This window comes from Echeneis naucrates, chromosome 6, assembly GCF_900963305.1.
Source record: "Echeneis naucrates chromosome 6, fEcheNa1.1, whole genome shotgun sequence".
Lineage (NCBI taxonomy): Eukaryota > Metazoa > Chordata > Actinopteri > Carangiformes > Echeneidae > Echeneis > Echeneis naucrates.
In genome coordinates this window covers 17,163,079-17,181,393 of record NC_042516.1, presented here as the reverse complement: position 1 = coordinate 17,181,393, position 18,315 = coordinate 17,163,079, and positions in this window count along the sequence as shown.

The following is an 18,315-nucleotide window of genomic DNA, read 5'->3' as shown; positions in this document are numbered from 1 at the left end:
AGTTTGGTGTCTAACTTGCTCGTAGTGTCGTGCTAGGACAAAGCAGCACGCTCTGCTTTAGCACCTTAGCCAATAGCAAGGTTTGAAGTAATGGTTCCTGTAAAAGGTCTGGGCAGGACGACAACATTCATGTGGTGACAGTGGCTTGAGCAGTTTTGACAGATGTCAAGTTGAAATAATGAAACATGTCAAGAAATTATCAACAGCTGAAAGACCATGCATTAGTTCAGCCAAGAACAGCAAGATGAGTTTTTGCGTTGTGTTTTGTTAATGTTTTAAGTGTTTATGCAAGCCTGTGTCTGCTCAAATGAGCATGGGCGCGCACATGTGCACATGTTTGTGCGGCTGGATGTTGCCCATGTGTGTAGGAAAAAAATAAGACAGACAGACACTGTATAAAACGGATTAGCTCACTATTGTGGAGGAGCTGTCAGATGCCTATAAGACCAAAACACATTTCCCCTCTCGTCTCCTTTTAACCGATGTTGTTTAATCTCCACCCTGATCCCCCTCAGAAAGACTTAAGGGCTGATTCTCCTAATGCTTTCAGATGAACGTCGTGCTCTGACATCTATTCACTTAGCTTGAAAAAAATTAAACGAAAAGTCCCCGGCCTAGAACACTGATCGAAAGGCGGGAAAAAAAAACTCAGTATCTCATCTTTCATGATGTGGAGGAGGGCTGGTAGAGTGTTATTCCAGAAGCCTACCACACTGGAGGCTATCAAACTCTACTGAAAGTATTAACAGTTTGCCAGGCAGGAATTCTAATCACATCGCCACTGCACCAGGAAGCACTGGCTTATAAGATGCTGGTTCATATTCTCAGCCCTGGGGGAGTGCTGGGTTAATATTCCAAGTTCCTATAGATGACTTATGATTTGGAGTGGAAGTGCTGAGAGAGTTATGTAATTTGAATTATAATTATGAGCAGTAATAGACATCATCATCAGTTTGTTTCCGGCAACTGAAAATTGTAAAACCTTAGCAAGTAGCATTACAGGGAAACTCTAGAGATTATGTTTGGGCTTTTTTTTTTTTTTTTTTTTATATAAACGTACTGACAAAACAGTATAATTAGGTAAATGGCAGTTTAATTGGTAGGTAATTTTGAAATACTGAGCAATGAAAAGATAATGTAGTTCAGAAGATCATCTTAGATGGTTTCATGTCAACATGGTACTTCTCACCTTTCTAAAATGTTCTTTTTAATTAGCTCCTCCATGCCTTCTCATCGGAGCATGCATGATTAGATGAGCACGTGTTAAAGTGATAAATATTGCCAGATGAACCTTCATGGATTTTTTTTTTTTTTTTTTGAAGAATTGATCATGGCCACAGTACTTTTATCAACACGGCCTCTTGGTCTCTAATGAGTCTCAAACCTTCAGCATTGCTTTGCTCGAAAGCAAACATTGCTCATGTTTATTCATCATATGCCAATATGGGCCACTTCAAAAGATTGTCCGGTTGGCACTTTCGTGACAGTTGCTCTCCTCCTTTTGCTCCCTCGCTTCCTGAGTTACAGTAGCTCTCCTCTGGCCCAGCCTGCTGCACCTGTCTCCCTGCCAGGACTCAAGCTTTATTTACCGTAAAGCTTTCACACAGATAAACACAGCAACTCAGCAGCTGCCATGCACGCACACGCGCAAAGAATCATGCGAGCCCACTTGTGCACATGCACGCTCCCAGATTTTGGCTTATGATCAGAGCAAAACAAAACAAGGCTGTTCTGGGCTCGTCTGTTTGTTTGATTCCTGTCTTTGCTTTTGTTGATTGTTCTCACTAAACACACCCTCCTCATTTTTCTTCCACTCCATTCTTGACGGATTCCATCATCTCTTTGCCATATTCTTATGTCTGTGTGAGAATGCGGTAGCCCCAGCAAGAAGAGGTGGTCTGTGGAGCTAATCAGTGTGTTTGGGTTCCCCACCTGTGGCTTTGGCCCAGGCAGCTTGAAGCCCTGAAGAGCTTCCCCCTACCTCCACGAGGGAGCAGAGAAAACCAGGCACCCGAAGTCTCCACCAGAGGACTTTAGCTCTTTCTGCTGAACAATCGTTTCCTTTCTCCTCTCCCCCACACCTCCACCCGCCCACCTCCAACATCTCCTCCCTCAAGAAGCCTTGGAGGATATGCCTATACACACACACTCTACCTTACTAGCACATTTCAGAATTTTTCCTTTTTTTGTTGGAATATAGTGCAATCAAGTTGCTATTTTAATTGTGTGGCCCCTCTCAAAATGAAACATATACACGCTGCTTCACAGCAATGCTGAGTGAGATGGAAACAATGAGGAAGGAAAGATGATGGCCCACAGGTAAGCATTTTGGAGACTGATCAGCCATGATATTATGATCATATGAATAGTATTGCTTTTCTTACAATTACAATTAAAGAGGCAGTTGTCAGTAGGTAGAATATATTAGTCATCTAGTGAGCAGTTGGTCCTGAGGTTGATGCGTAGAAGCAGGAAAAACATGAGCGACTTCAACAAGGGCCAACTGTGATGGCGAAACGACTGAGCCAGAGTGTTTCCAAAGCTACAGGTGTTAAAGGATTGTTCGAGTCAGCAATTGCTTAAGGTGGTCCAAGGGACAGCAATAGGACTGAGCAAAGGCTGGCCTGTATAGTCCAAATCCTGCAGAGGGGCTACTCAAACTGCTGAATCAGTTAAAGGTGGTTCAGATAGAAGTTTGTGACAGGTCGTGTATGTGGCAGCATAGGCATGGACTGGTCCGGGAGCCTATGCCGACCTCTGTCCACCAACAGAAGTGCCTGGAGTGCGGACATGAGCATCAGAACTGGACCACTGAGCAAAGGAAGAAGGTGGCCTGATCAGATCAATTACATTTACATGGGACAAGGATGCAAGAGAAAGTTGATGGAGGTAATGTGATTTTCCTAGGTCATGTTCTGCCAGAAGAACATGACCTTGAGTCTGAATCTGGTCACTCAGGTCGGGGTTATTTACGCACCACCTGCCTAAAGATTGAAGTAGATCACATTAACCCCAAAATCCAAAATGGTATACTACAAAAATGTGTCAGAAATGGTTTGAGGAACTTAACAACCAGTTCAATGTGTTGACTGAGCTCTAAATTTCCCAGATTTGCCCATCAAGCATTTGTGGGATGTGCTGAAAGATAATGCCTGATCCTCAGAAGCCCACTTCACAACTAAGAGGACTGAAGGATACCATGGAAAACCTCAAGAGCTCCAGTGGAGTCCAGACATCCACAGGTCGCCCGCGAAAGGAAGATCTAGCCAATATGAGGCAGGTGGTCATGATGTTTTGGCTGATTGGCATACACATGGACCACATTGCAGCGGTATGGCCCGACAAATGAAAACAAAGGCTTCATGTACAATTCTGACACACACCATCAGTCACACATAGCCTGTGGTCAGAAAGATTACCTGCTGTATGTAAATCCATTGAGCAATAAGGCAGGTTATCCCCTTGTGGGCCACTATTGTTATTATTGTAGACAGAGAATCACCAGCAAGCGCCAGGGGCCAACTCCCAGCAACTGATTACGTCCCACTGAGACTAGATGGAGAAATTGGAAATTGGTGATATCAGGACGTGAGGTTATATAAATCTTCAGGCAGTGCAAATGATGGCCATGTTTTTGTTTGTTTTGTCCTCATTTGTTGCATTGGGCTGGGGTCTGACATTGTCAGGTAAACAATAAATCTCTACCGGCGGAACGAGATACAACTGCTAATTAGCCATGTGCTGTGCGTTTGTTTGTTTTTTGTCAAAACAAAATCATATTACAAAGCCAAAATCAGACTTTTTGGCATGCGTATTCTGAATATTATAGAAGTTAAAGCTGCAGTAAAAGAAAAGGAAAAAGAAAACGAGGAAGGAGAAGAAGAGACTCAGGTGTGCTGACTGCAGGTGCTAATAGGCTGGTATCGCCTGTGTGAATCAGACGAGTTTTTCTCCCTCAGCTTGGATCAAAGACAAAGATGAGCAGTATGAAATGCTCTATGTCTCTCAGCAGGACCACAGCTTCACCTCTGCGAATCACATTGATTCTGACATCCACCACACAGCGGCGCAAACCATGTCATCGGCAGAACGCAACCCCCAACCACTGCACCCCCTTCTGTCCTCTGCGGGTGCGCCATAATGTATGTAATTCAAAGGTATTATGTAGAGACATGAAGAGTGCGAGAGGGCTCTCATCTTCACAAATCGCTCCTCATGAAATGCACAGTAAAAAATAAATGTATTCCGTACACATGGCGAACACATGTGGACACACACACACACACACGAGTGTCATCAGATGTTGATGTATAAACAACAGACATACAATAAGCTCACATAAGCAAAAACACACAAACAGCTTGTCAATCTTCTGGCATCCGAATGCAATTCATCATGTAGCATTTGACTTTTTACGGATCACGTCAAGTGTTACTAAACCAGAAACAGAAAATTAGCTTTCGTGTTACCTTCAGCCTCTTGGAAAATGTGCTGTAGTTTAGCCTAAGCAAAACAGAGAACTGCCATCCAAAAGGTGTCACACCGTGTAAAGATTTATTTTCCTTTTGCAAAGTACACTAATTTTATGTCACACACACAGACATTTTGAGCTTAATTACAGTCAAAATTCCTTGCCTGGGTGTTTCACAGGCTGCCATTTTACATCTGCACTAATCTGAAGATTATACCTCAAAAAAGGCAATGATTCAGATAATATTCTGCTGTTTCATGACATATCCATGGTACAGCACGAGGCATTTATGGGGGGGCTTCATTGCGACAAATTTTGACTCAGCAGAAAAAAGCCTGTCTTATTTTCTAGACCTAGCACACAATTAATCACGTTTTATTCTTTTAATTCAGTTATAGTTACTTGATACGAGGCTATTTAGAGCAGTATGTTTCATTGAGCCAATGAAATATTCATCATTTGAATATGAGACAGTAGCCCATAATCAACTGCCACATTGCTAGTTGGACCGAGTAAGATGAGTTGGAACTGACTTGCATGTTAATACTTTTGATTGGTGGAGTTGATTATAGGCTCTTGAGTCACAGTTGCAAACTACCAGTGTTGTGGTGACACAATGAGACAGTTAAATATGGGATTCTTGTAACAATGTGGCCTCCTGAATGAGAGGCAGACATGGCATTATAATTTAACATGAAATATATCAGCAGGGCACAGTCCTGGCTGCTTGCAATTGTGAATGCCTGATGGAAAAATATGGGACAGGGTTGTTGTACGTGTTCCTGCCACGAAAATCCTGGAAATAACTGAGACAAAGTGCAAGGTTGTTTTGTCTTCTGCTTTTTTCAGGTGTGAAAAAGACTGAACATGTCTGATCTTTAACCGTGACATTTTCAGAATTGGTGATGCAAAATCTGCATTTTAAATGAATAATCAAGATTACAGGAACGATGGTCAACTGGGAAATACTGTCAGATTCAAAGAGCTACGGTGTAAAACCTAACACGAAGAAGCATTGACGCTCATTGTACTTACTCACAGTACAGCGTGAAGCACAGCGAAGCAGCTAAGCGTGAAATGCCTGAGTTTGTCCTGTTGATGAGCAGCAGTTCATCCATTTTGTTGGCTAGAGTACAGAGATGCTCCATGTGAATTGACAGCAGAGGCAATGAAGTCCCCGCCACCTGCATCTCCTCTGACCAAAATCCCTCAGCACCTTTTTGCATTTGTGAGGATGAGCCTGAAGAAGAATGCCAGGTGTTCAGCAGTTTTTTCTCTAGCAAATGTAATAGTGTTGGAACAAATAAACAAAAGCAGGGGAAGTACAAGGCAGCCATCAGCCACCTAGCTGAACAAAGCTGTGCTGTCTTGTTGTTGAGGCAAAACAGCATTTTGTTTGCCCAAATACATGAAACAAATAAATCCGAGACAAATGGAGGCGAGCTGAGTCCTACGTCTTACCTGTAGATATCATGATGAGCACTATTATTACACTGCAAGCCAAAGCACCGCTCAGCAGGAGCAGCAGAGGAATATTAAAATGTAAAATAGATTCAGCAGACCAAGGCTGGCAATGCTGTTACCTCAATGACTTTGGAACAATTTCTCACACAAAAGCAGTTATGTAGAATAGTGACAGAGTGGATGAACAGTACAAGACTGCTTACAGATTGTCTCAGCTCACACTGTAACTTATTCCCATGTACTCAAACTGTCTGTGCTTTTTTTTTTTTTTTTTTTTAAAAGCAGCTTCACAAAAAGCTCCTGAAACAGAAACACACATATACACTGTTACAGCCCCTGGTGGGCTTGGCGTTCCCTCCATGCTTCCTCCTTTGTTGTTGTTTTGGTGCACCTACTGTCACCTGTGCTTCAGGGTAGGTAAATATGGATGTGCCGTCCCTGGCTCATGATTGGCTGCCCTGCCTACTGCCTCGGTGGCTCCGCCTTTGTGCCGTTCTCTGGAGTCTGATTGGAGCAGCGATGCCTCTGCCAATCCAATCATCCAGTCCAGAAGAGTTTAAATGCTGTGCCAGTCCCGCTCTTGTTGGTCAAACTTATTTTGTGTGTGTGCACGTGTGCCTGTGCCTGTGCGTGCGCGTCACAGATTTAGACCAGGGTAAGTTCCAAATACTGGTTTCGTTTGGTTTTTGCATTCACTGTCAGGTTTTATTCACTGTACCTGTGCCGATCACTTTGTATTTCTGTTTTGTAGCCACGGCGGAATAGTCATGCAGGATTTTATTTTCGAGAAGCGTAATTTGTTGTTGAAAATCACTTGAATTCCTAAATTAGGAAACTATCCCTTATTGTCTTAAAGAGTCCTCCTTTTGTTATATTTACTCTGTTTATTTGACAGCACCTGCCGGCCCACTTCTGTTTGTCTGGCCTCCCATTTTGCCTTCTGCTGCACAAATAAACGCACTGCTTTTAGTAATCCTGGCCATCGGATTGTGTTATTTCCCTTCCCCCTTACCAGCCGGGTTGTAACAATTTTAAATTTAAATTTAATTGTACATTTATTAGAATGCCTAACTGTTAAAACGTGATGAGTAGCAATAATTAAATCTCAGATCAGATGTGGAGAGTAGCTGTTAAAATATGTCTTCTCGATGCCCTCTCAAAATTAGATAACAGGGTAATTAAAGACATTTTTCCATATTTTACAGTGTGACCACCTGAGGCCTCAGGGGTCCACTGGCAGGTTCGTTCAGTGATTGCAATTTGGCATCACCCGCTGAGACTATTTTCCATCTATGGATTTGGGCAGTTTATTAACAGATTTGATTAAGATGAGCTCTTTTTTTAATCATTTTTTTTTACACCTGAAACGTATTTTCTGATCTTCTGATATGTGGGCCAACAGACAGGCAAATATACTTATTACCCATAATCATGAAATCTATCCTCATACAAAGTTTGGGGAAAAAGCATTAATGTAATCAACAAACACAGTCGAACTACTGATACTGTCTTAACTAATTATTAAGAGTTCTCCTTTCTGTTTTAATTATTTCATCATGTGGTTTAAAGGTTCATTCTGCCAGCGGGAGGCAGATTTGGGGTACATTAAAGTCTGCATTTCACCAAATACAGCAAGTGAATGAGATGAGCTGGAACAGCCACAACGGAAACTTAAGACGTGATGAGCACAGTGACATGAGCAAACCCTCCGGTAAGAATCAAGAAATTGACACAGGCTTAATGCGCATTCATGCCACCATGAAAACAACACGCAACACTTCCCACAATGCTTTAGGCAAGCATTCCCATATTATCTCAGAGAAACGTCCTGAAGTGACCTCTGATCGGGCCTATCAGCCGTTGTCACTTACACACTTACACAAGGCAGCACCAATCTAGCAATGAAACATTATAGCAATGACTTCCTGAGCCCCCCCCCCCCCAGCCAGCTGATTAGGACAGGCCGAGTCTGATCACCTGAGCCTCAGACCGTATGACAATTACCCTGACAGAATACTGACCTTTTCTACTAATGCTAATGCTAAAGAGTGTCACTGCCACCTTTCACATCGTCCTGAGTGCAGCTGCTACTGCTCTAAATAACCAGAAATACACAAAGCCGTTTGTGTAACAGTACATGTACACAAGCAATCACACTTCCACCCAGTTCACACACATTGTGCACATTGCTTTTATCTTCTTGCGATCCATTCTTAATGACTCCATTAACTGAGAGGCCATTAGCGGTATTCACTTTATGGCCAGCCAAACAGCCCGGCTGGGAGCACATTATGGAAAGGGCATGTGTGTCCTAATGTCCATTTCTTGTCACCCACCTCCCGCTCTCACACACACACACACACACACACACACACACACACACACACACACAGATACACATGCACCCTAACACTCACTCAATCTTTCCCTCAAGGCTAACTACCCTGAAGCATGCAGGAGTGGACAAACGACTAAGCAAACAGGGCCGTTTTTTGTGCTCCATTAGGCAATGAGGAGCAAAGGTTTAGTGCAGGCTGCAGTGCCTCGCGCTGGTGGTCAAGCGGTGGCGGATTGAAGGCAGAGGATACTGAAGTGCTGCTCAGTGCTAGAAGAGATCTCATACCTCAAATTAACTCGCCTAGCTTTAGAAAAGGAGCCTTCTGAGACACTTCAGGGGTGAACTGTCTTGCAAGGAGCAGCATGAGGCAGAAAAGCAGAAGCCAATCACGGCGCCAGGAGAGCGACGGATTCAGAGTTGACAACAGCCTGACAATGATCTGTTCTGGCTGTAACTATAAATGAAATATTTCCTGCTGCATTACTGTACAGTCAAAGAAGCGAAAGCTGCTGACCACCTTTGAAGGAAGAAACAGCTGCTCCCACCAAAGAACTGTAAAATGATTAATGATGCAAACAATGTGAGGATGTGGTTTTGTCTGAACAATACAATGACAGGAAAATAATCAAAGATTTCCGTCAGGCACATCCAGAAGTGGAACCGGAAAATAAAAATCTGAGCCAGCGATTAGAGAATTGCACCCTGAGGGATGATGGGATCACTGATCTGAAAAGTCCTAACTGGTACAAACAGGGGCAATACGAAGCACTGAAGCTAAATGTGAAAGATTATCTTATGAACCATGTGCATTTCTGCCACAATGTCAGCCAAGTCAAGTGAAATGAATGCAGCATAGGCTACTGGAGCAAAGTAGCATACTGATGCTGTGAGAAGCACTTAAAAAGGGGAACCCAAATGACACCAAACGCATAACTCATAATTTGGCACATCGGCTTGATATTGCTCATCTGTTTTTGCATGTCTTGACTCGCTGAGCAGAGTGCATGCTTTTCGACATAGATGCTTTCTGACTGGAGCTGTGCTGGTTGCACAGGGTGAATCATACAGTGATTTTGTGACCATGGGGCTCAGCTTGGGGGGATCTGGGGTCAGAGTTCATCTGATCTCACTGAAGCAAATACATTCAATGGCATGTACATGAGACCTCCACTATATAAACAATGCGCCGCGCAGGAACAAAAAATCAAAATGAATGGCTGACAACTCAGAGTGGCTTAGGGCAGTTTTCGGCTGCATGTTTGTACCATGTGTCATGATTCATTGATTCCGTTTTGTGCCCTCAGCTTTTGTTTGTTTCTCATACACTAGCCACACTATCACATGTTAAATGCATCTTTTCTGTCTCTTGCTCCAAGGTAATATTTAGCTCAGCCGGCTCACAGTTGCTCCTGCTGAGAGGAGACAGGAAATCCTTCATATGGCATAGGAGGAGGTTCGAGACAAGCCCAACCCTGATATTAATCCAGTTGGTTGTACTTTACTTCCGCTGAGCAGGACTGGACAGCACTTTCTGCTGCCTACTTGTTTTTGTCCTCTCTTTCCCTCTCTTGAGGGGTGAAAGACCATTTATCAGCTACCAGGAGAACACATATTGATGTGCAACATTGCTTGGGAATTCAGCTTTTATTACACTTTAAACTGCAAGGTCAACTTGGCAGGAATCTGTGTCAAAGCTGTCAAGCACGGAAACATGAAACAAATGGCCCAACTAAGGAAGGCAGAGTAAAACATCAAGATAATTGGCAGACATCTCACCAAGAGACCCTTGGTTTATGTTTACACATGTGCAACCGGGCGATATACTGAAGGGCTTCCCTGTTGCTTTTTAGCTCCTTTTGGAGCAGACAGTGTGTAACCTTAACTATTGGAGAGAAAAAAAGATAAAATTCATTGCACATTATTGATCATTCATTTGGAGAGAAAACACCTTTGCCAGCATTATTTTTTCCCCTCAGATTCCTGATGTCTAAGACTACTTGTCATATGAAATGTCACGCAAACTCTTTCCACTTAAGTTGTGGAGCGCGGGCCTTTGTGACCGCGCAGTGTAGTCACAGTTGTCATGCTTTTGATGCCATCATATGCCACTCCTCCTCGCCTCTCAGGGTTCTCTGACAGCGACAAAGAGGATTGGCAGCGGTGTGTTATCAGTGTGCAGCTGCAGTAATCGTATTATTTAGTAATCTTAATGTTGAGTGGCTGACCAACAGTGTGAACAAAGTGGGGCCTTGCTAAGCCCATCAGAGTGCTCCCATGGAACAGAGGTCTTTTCCTACTCTGCAGCCCCTCTACATCCAAGCACTCCCTTTTCCCTCCCTTTCTCACCCTCCCTCCTCTGTGCATCCTCTCTGTTGCTCTCTGTCTCCCGCTTTCTGTTTCCGCTCTCATCCCCCTTCTGCTCTTGTTCTTGTATCCCATAATGTTTTTCCACTCTCTCTCTGTCTTGCTTGCTGCTTGCTCTGTCTCCCGCCAGTGCCCCCCCCCCCCAATCTTTCAGTCTCTGTTGAAATGCTCTGAGCTGGGAGTTTGTGTAATGGCGTTATTCACAGTTCATTGGTCTGTTTGAAGGGACTATCTTGATTGAGCGTCTCCTGGTGCAGGGCCTGGTGACTGAGGAAGTGTATAAAAATGTGGATGTGTCCACGGAGATTGATAGATAGGGCTTTGTAATATGTAAGACATTGCAGAGGCAAGGTCTCTGTATAGGGTTTAATCCAAGGCAACATATAGGGAGGTAAAGGAAACAGCCGGGGCACAATGCTAAGGGGCATTAGATGTGAAATGCACGCAACAAAAGGCTAGTCAGGGAATTAGAGGCATTCTCATTAGCTGGTTCACCCCCTTCAGTTTTAGCCCCTCATCCTCTTTCCATCTCACCCTAATGAATGCAAGTACACTGACAGAGAACCAAAAGCTGCTCTGAGAAGCAAAAATACTCACCACTAATTAGTTCAAATTAACCTCAGGACCAATATGTAGGCGTGTACACACACAGAGAAAAGCACCTCCTTTGCCTTTTCTGACACCACTGTGATGCTGTTGTAAGCTTGGCCGTAAGATCAAAATCTCTGTCTTTGGCAGACACACACATACGTACACACACATGCTCAAATTGCCTGAAGCACAGTGAGCACAGGAAAGCAAATCCACAGTGAAGACACCATAAAACCAACACTGCAGAAAGTCGGCCCGCATCTGTATTTCTGCATAGATGAGCTGAATACATGCTAATGACATGCAGTGTACATGTGAACACACACATATATATACATACACACACACACATAGAGAGAGAGAGAGAGTCCTACTTACAGAATGAATCAGACGGTATCAGAAGCACTGTGCCATATTAGCGCTGTAGCAGTGAGTCAACACAGGCATTGAGATCTGAGACCACGGGGTTTTAGCACCTCAGCCACGGAGGGGACGCTGTGCAGGAGTCAGATGGGTTCACACTGTGTCATTGCAGAAGTCAGGATATATAGAGGGAATCTACAGGATCCCAGTGTTACCTTTTTTTAAAAATCTGTCATGAAGAGGGCAGGATAGATCAACAATTGATATAAAGGAGAGGTTCAATTCTCAGCACCAGAACGAGAACGAGGGATCGGCTGGCCCAGTGTTTTTCTTCCTCTTATCACTTATTTCTATACAAAAAGGGGGTGAAAAAATAACAAGGACCTGGATTGACAGATAGGAACTGAAAGGGCTGAAAAATTTGTCAATCAAAATTGGTCTCCAACTTTTCTTTTATGCCTTCGTGTCTTTTTTCTGCCCACCCTTGTGTTTCCAGAGGATTGTGTGGGGCCTATAAGCAGAGGAACGCCACCGTCAGAAAAACCAATCACCTCTCCAGAAGACAAGAGAACATAAAAGAGTAAATGACAAGCAGATGAAGGGGAGGATTTTCGACACCTGCTCTCTCCCTCTGTTTCTCTGCCTGCCTTACTCCCTCCCCCTCTTTCTCCAACCTGTATTTCCTTTCTAGTAACAGCTCCCTCCCTCCCTGCCTGTTCTTTTAGCACTTGGTCTTGCTACGGTAATGACTGAAGTGCATGCAGAGGAAGTGAGATCCTCCAGGAGCTACAAACACCAGGATACTCTGCTTCTTCGTCCTCCCTTTCTTTCCTTCCTTCACACACTGCACTGAATGACAATGAATTGCACACTGTTTACTGTGCCTGCACTGGATGTCTGCCTGGCTCTCTGCCTGACACTTGGAATAGGCTGTATCTTCTTGTCTGTCTGTCTGTCGCACCAGCCTCAGAGCTTGTCTGTCATTCAATATGGATGTCTGTTTACCAGGCCATCACTCAGTGTGTCTCCCTGCCAAACACTCAGACGCAGACCGGGCAGGTGCAGGGGGGGACATAACCCTACTCTTCTGCTCAAGTGCCCCCCCTGGTGTAACTCTTACTCCTTCCCCAGCCCATTGCTGTAAGTGGCCTCCAACACAGCATGGACGAATTGGAGAGAGTCTGTGAAGCTCAGCGATGGTTTCCAACAATCCTGCTTTGCTCTTTTTTCCCCCACTCTTCTGTTCTCTCTTTTTCTACCTGTTTCTCTCTAATTTCTGCTCTTGCTTCTCCTTTCTGTCTCCTCAGTGCCAGTCTCTGTGCTCGTTATCTATTCTGGACAGTCTGTCCCTCTTCACTCTCCGTCACAGAGGGAGAAGGAAGAAGAATTGTGCTGCTTCATAATGTATTTTTCCGCAATGTGTGAGAGAGATGGTGAAAAAGAAACAAAAGGGAAATGAGGGATAGAGAGAGGGGGGCTTTTGAATTTGTTCAGTTTTTTAAGTCCTCCTCCCCCACACCAAATCAGAAGAGTAAAACTCTCGAAGAGGTATTTTCAATTACTCGCTTTTGCCCACAAGCCAATCTGAAAAAGTGGCCCAGCTCTGAGGTGTGCACAACAGTGTCGTAATCTTGATAGGATATCCGGTCGATAAATCCGGATATGCCTAAAAGCTCCATACCATCGCTCAAGCATCACTACAGCCTATTTCATTTCTTGTGAAGTCGCAGACGCTCAGCTGTATGTTCAACAGGTTGATCGGCTCGTGGTAAGTCGATTTGTTTCCTCTACGCTTTTCTGCACTTCCAGCTGTATTCCTGCAGAGAGCTTCTCGTACGTGGAGTGGCCTTTCCAGCTTCAACACTGCAGGCTCAGCTGTCGCTGGGATGGTTCAAGCTGATGCCTGGAGATGGCGGAGGAAGTTAGGTGTGGAAAGCTAGTCGCTGGAGGGTGTATGCTGGCTTCCATGCTGCCCATTTGGTGTGCATCTCTGCAAGGCTCCAAATCTATAAGGAGAGAAAGAATAGAGGCAAAGTAGAGAAGAGAGAGAGGAAGAGAGCATGAAGGTTAGCATGGTGACATTTGTGTCACTCTGCCTTATCGCGTATGTCATTCTCCTCCTTGTGACACTCCACCCTGCCTGTCGTCCTGCTGTCTATTCCGTCCTTGTCACTCTTCCTCCGACTTTGCTGCTTGTTTGCGCCTTCCTCCTCTCCACTCATTCTATCATTTGATCCCCTCACTCTCTCCCCAACAAGCTCAACTTCAAACTCTCCCCCCGTCATTTCTCTCTTCTGTTTCCTCCAACCAATTTTACATTTGCACCTCCCCTGCTTCCATCCAATCCATTTCTGCTGCCTTTTTGTCTTCAATTCCAAGTTACCTGCCCATCACACACCACAGTATCCAAGACAAGATTAACGTGAGGGAGCACACTGAAGGGCAGAGAGGGACCTTAGCCCGGTGTCTGTGCCTGAGGCGGAAGCAGCACTGCAGTCCAGGCTCATATCGTGGGTCAGGTACAGGCAGATAAAATTTATTGGTACAGACAAGCAATAGGAGAAGTTGTGTTTGTACATGAGAGGAAAGTCAGCCTGTAATGCTCTGCTGTTTTTTTTTTTTTTGTTAATTTCTGCTGTAGAAATCACTTTCTGAGCCGTTGCATGGACCATTGTTGGTTATTTCCTTGCAAACATAAAAAGGAGGAAACTGGTGAGCTGTGATGAGCAGATAATAAGCACACCAAAACATGAGACATAATGGGAGAGCTTTTTCACACCAAAGCTGGAGAACTCTTTGGTTTAATGCAATGCTGACAGTACAATTCAGAAGTGTTCATTAATTTAAAATTCTTGGTTTGCAACAAATTTTTAAGATGTTATCACTGAAAAAAAAAAAAACGAATTCAGATCTAGTACGAACACAAAGTATTTCAGCAGCTTTTGAAATCTCTGGCACACTGTTGGTATTTAATTGTGCACAACTGGATTTACTATATGTAAACAAAGGTTTGCACCGCTCAGGAGTCGCTCTTCCCTCTTGGCTGTGGGACACATCCCTACATAGCCTTCAGTGTTCCAGACAGACAGGTATGCAAGCTGATGACTGATGGCAAAACTAATGCTGCCCTGAGCTCAGACTGAAGCCTGCTGAGTTTCTTTTTCTTTTTATTCAATTCATTATCTAACAAAGATGTCCCACCTCTGTTACTATGCAACAGTTTGCACCTGTTGAATAAATAAAAAAGTAATTTCTGAATACTAATCAAAAAGCTCACAGCGGAGTGATGAAGATCTCCTTGATTATAGTACAAAGAAAAGAAGGGATTTAAATTAAAAATGGTTGTCAAAACCACCTTTTTTTTAACTGAGCAAAATTAACTTATTACAAAGGTTTTGTAACTCGCTCCTTTTCCGAAATTTCCAGTGAAATGATGGTACTTAGAGGCCATTCTGTGTATCAGCCCCAATCAATACTGCTGTGTGGATAGATATGACCTCTCCTGTGACACTCATATCCTCAGAGGACCATTTAGGATGAGACCAAATGTGTGTGTCGTATCACTGGTTAGGTTAGCACTCTGGTCTGCTCATGTGTGTGAGAGTGAGTGTGAGCGTGTGCGCACTCTTTGTTGGCACTACTAGCAAGCCATTGTGTCGCAGGTGTGAAAGGATGCTGGTGGGTGTGAATTGGTGGTCAGTGAGTGGTTCAAAGACAGAGGTGCACATATCACAAGCGACATTGTGCCTGTGTGTGTGTGTACGCGCGTGTGTGTGTGTGTGTGTACGCGTGTGTGCGCATGCATGTACATGTGTCACAGCTGTCACGCCTGAAGCAATTAAACCCATAGATCTGCTGCATAACCCTCTGCTCCACCAATCCCACACAATGAGGCTGAACACACACCTCTGCCCTCACTGCATTGTGTCACTGATGTGCGCACATGAAACGCTTTGAAAAAATGATTGACAGAGAAACAGGAACAGCAATCCTTTCAAATGCACACATCCACGGCACCTCTATTCATTGTCCATCTCAAGCATGAGGCTCAAGCGTCTTCAGTTGTGAATTCAAACAGAATGGAGGGAGAGAGAGAGAGAGAGAGGGGAGCTTGAAGAGACCGAGACAGGGATGGAGGCGAGGAAGAGGGAGGGATCACACAAACCAAAGTAGGGAAGAGAGAGCGCCAAAGAGGGAGTGTTGGGAGAGAGGAAGGGCAGCAAATTGAAGAGAGCCATTTAGATTTCATCCAAATCCATCAATCTGGACAGGCCTGTTTATGTGTGGTGGAGGTGGAGCAAGGGGTTGAGGATGGATGCTGGATGAAAAGAGGACAGAAGGAGGGATGGAGGGGAACAGGTGGGGGAGTGGTGGGGAGGTGGGTTGGACCAAGGTGGGTGAGTGGGTGAGAGACAAGTAAAAGAAGGGAGGCACAAATACTCTGAAAACAACTGCAGACTGAAGAAGAGGCAGCAGACAGAGCGATCTAAGAAACAAGGAAAGGAGAGGTGAGAGAGAATGGAGGGAGGGAAGAAGGGAGGAGGAGAGGGACAGACACTCACCCATTTCAGTGCGCTCTCCACAGGCAAGCACAATCCCTGCTCTGTGATCCCATCCTGGGGAAAGGCGCAGCGAGATCCTGGAGCTCCCTCCACTGAATACCAATGGGGCTGCTATTATCAGCTCTCTCACACACACACACACACTGGCACTGTGGAGGAAAAGACACCAACACACAGAGTCAAGTCTGGGGTAGTTGTTTTAAATAAGGAAGAAGAAAGAAAAAAAAAAAAAAAAAAGCTGTCTAGTGATGCAAACAGAATCTCATATGGAAGACACATTGCAGCACAAGTGCATTTGCATTCGCTTCTCCCTCTCTTATTTTCTGCCTTTTCTCTTTCTTCATAAAAAGAGCATCAGAAGCGATGCACAAGCCAGAGGGATCAATCCACACAGACACATACAGCAGCTCAAACACTGGCATTCACTGTCTGTACAAATACTTACTGGCCATATATTCCACCCCAGCCATCCCATCCACTGTTCTTGCTCACAGCTCCTCGGCTTCCAAGGGTGTTAGACAGAAATGAGTTTTCCGCTATTCTCTTTTCCCTCCCTGTGGATTCCTTACACCAGCATCTGATGCAGAGATAATGAAGCCTATGAAGGCAGACTTGGTCCTCCCTAATTCTCTCCTCTTGTGTGCCGTACATCCAGTTTTTCTGTATCCATTTGTTGATTCAGGTCCAATCCTTCCGCCTGCCTGTGGACTTCACTGTGATTCAGCGACACGCGACGGCAGGCAGCATTCACTTAGTCACCCTCCCCTCTGTGTCCCTGCTCTGTCTCTCCCCTTGCTCAATAGTATACCCATACCTCCGTGGCTTTCTCCAATCTAATCAGCTCTCCCTCTCTCTCTCTCTGCACCCTCCCACTTTCCTCTCTCCCTTCGTCCTCCTTCCCAACACCCACTCTCCCTCTCTCTCCCTCCTAGGTATTTTTCTCAAAGATGAATATCAACCCACCCCCCACCATCCACAACCCACTGTCTCTCTTCTCTCTGTCAGTCTCTCTGCGATAAGCATGAAGAAAGGGGGGAGAAGCGAAAAAACGGCCGTGAAGAAAAACACACACTATCTGAAACAGACACACCATCAGAGAGCGAGGGAGAGAGAGAGGGGGAGAGAGGGAGAGCGAGTAATCACAGGGATGTGTTGCATCCCCAGCCAGAGTAAACTACCCTGACAGAGTTTGACATGACTACATGCTCAGGGTGACAAACACTATCACACAACAACACAACTTGCCTCACACCCTCCAACACACACGAGCACACGCATACACATATACATATTAATGTACACAAACACACACACAGCAGAAACATACTGACACATATTGACATAATGTCACTGTTATGCACAAACTGCAGGTGGGGGCAGGAATAGAGGACACACACGGATAATCACAGCATGATGTTACATCTCACACGCACACAGGCGTGCACAGTTGTGCAAAGTTACCGAGCCCATCGGTCAAGAACAATTCAATTCTGAGATAGTACTTCACCTCAGTGTTTCCATCTTCTGCTTCACTTCCATACTTTTAGGGGACATGCACTTTTTACTCCAGTGTATTTATCAAACAGCAATATGCACAGATTTTTTGGAGATTTATTTTCATTGTATGCCTTTTATCAGAAAGCAGAGATGAACCAGTGATGTTGCAGTTTATGCTCATCACGCAAACACACAGACTGCCTGGAAATGAATGTGATCATCCAAAAAGACATTGTGCATTTTATAGATTTACAATGAACCGATATATAAAGTTGTGAAAATGATCCCATTTTAAACAAACTACGAAATGAAAGTTCTGTTCACACATTATTGCATATATAATTGTACTATAAATGCAAATTCGAAGCATAGTTTCATTACTACGGTTTTGTCATTTAACTTAAATAAAAGTAACTTCTGGGCATTGAAATGGATCTTTTTTACATTCTGGTATTTTTACATTTATTGAAATAAATGGATACTTCTTCCAGTGCTGGGCGAACACACGTCACTGAAAATCCACTCTCATCTCACCCGAGCACACTGACACTTCATGTGGGACTTCCTTGAATGGAGCTGACACCCTCCTCACTATTTATAATGTTCGCTCATATAAGGCACAACTCCGCAACAGTATGAGCCCACTGCAAACAGACAGCAGTCTC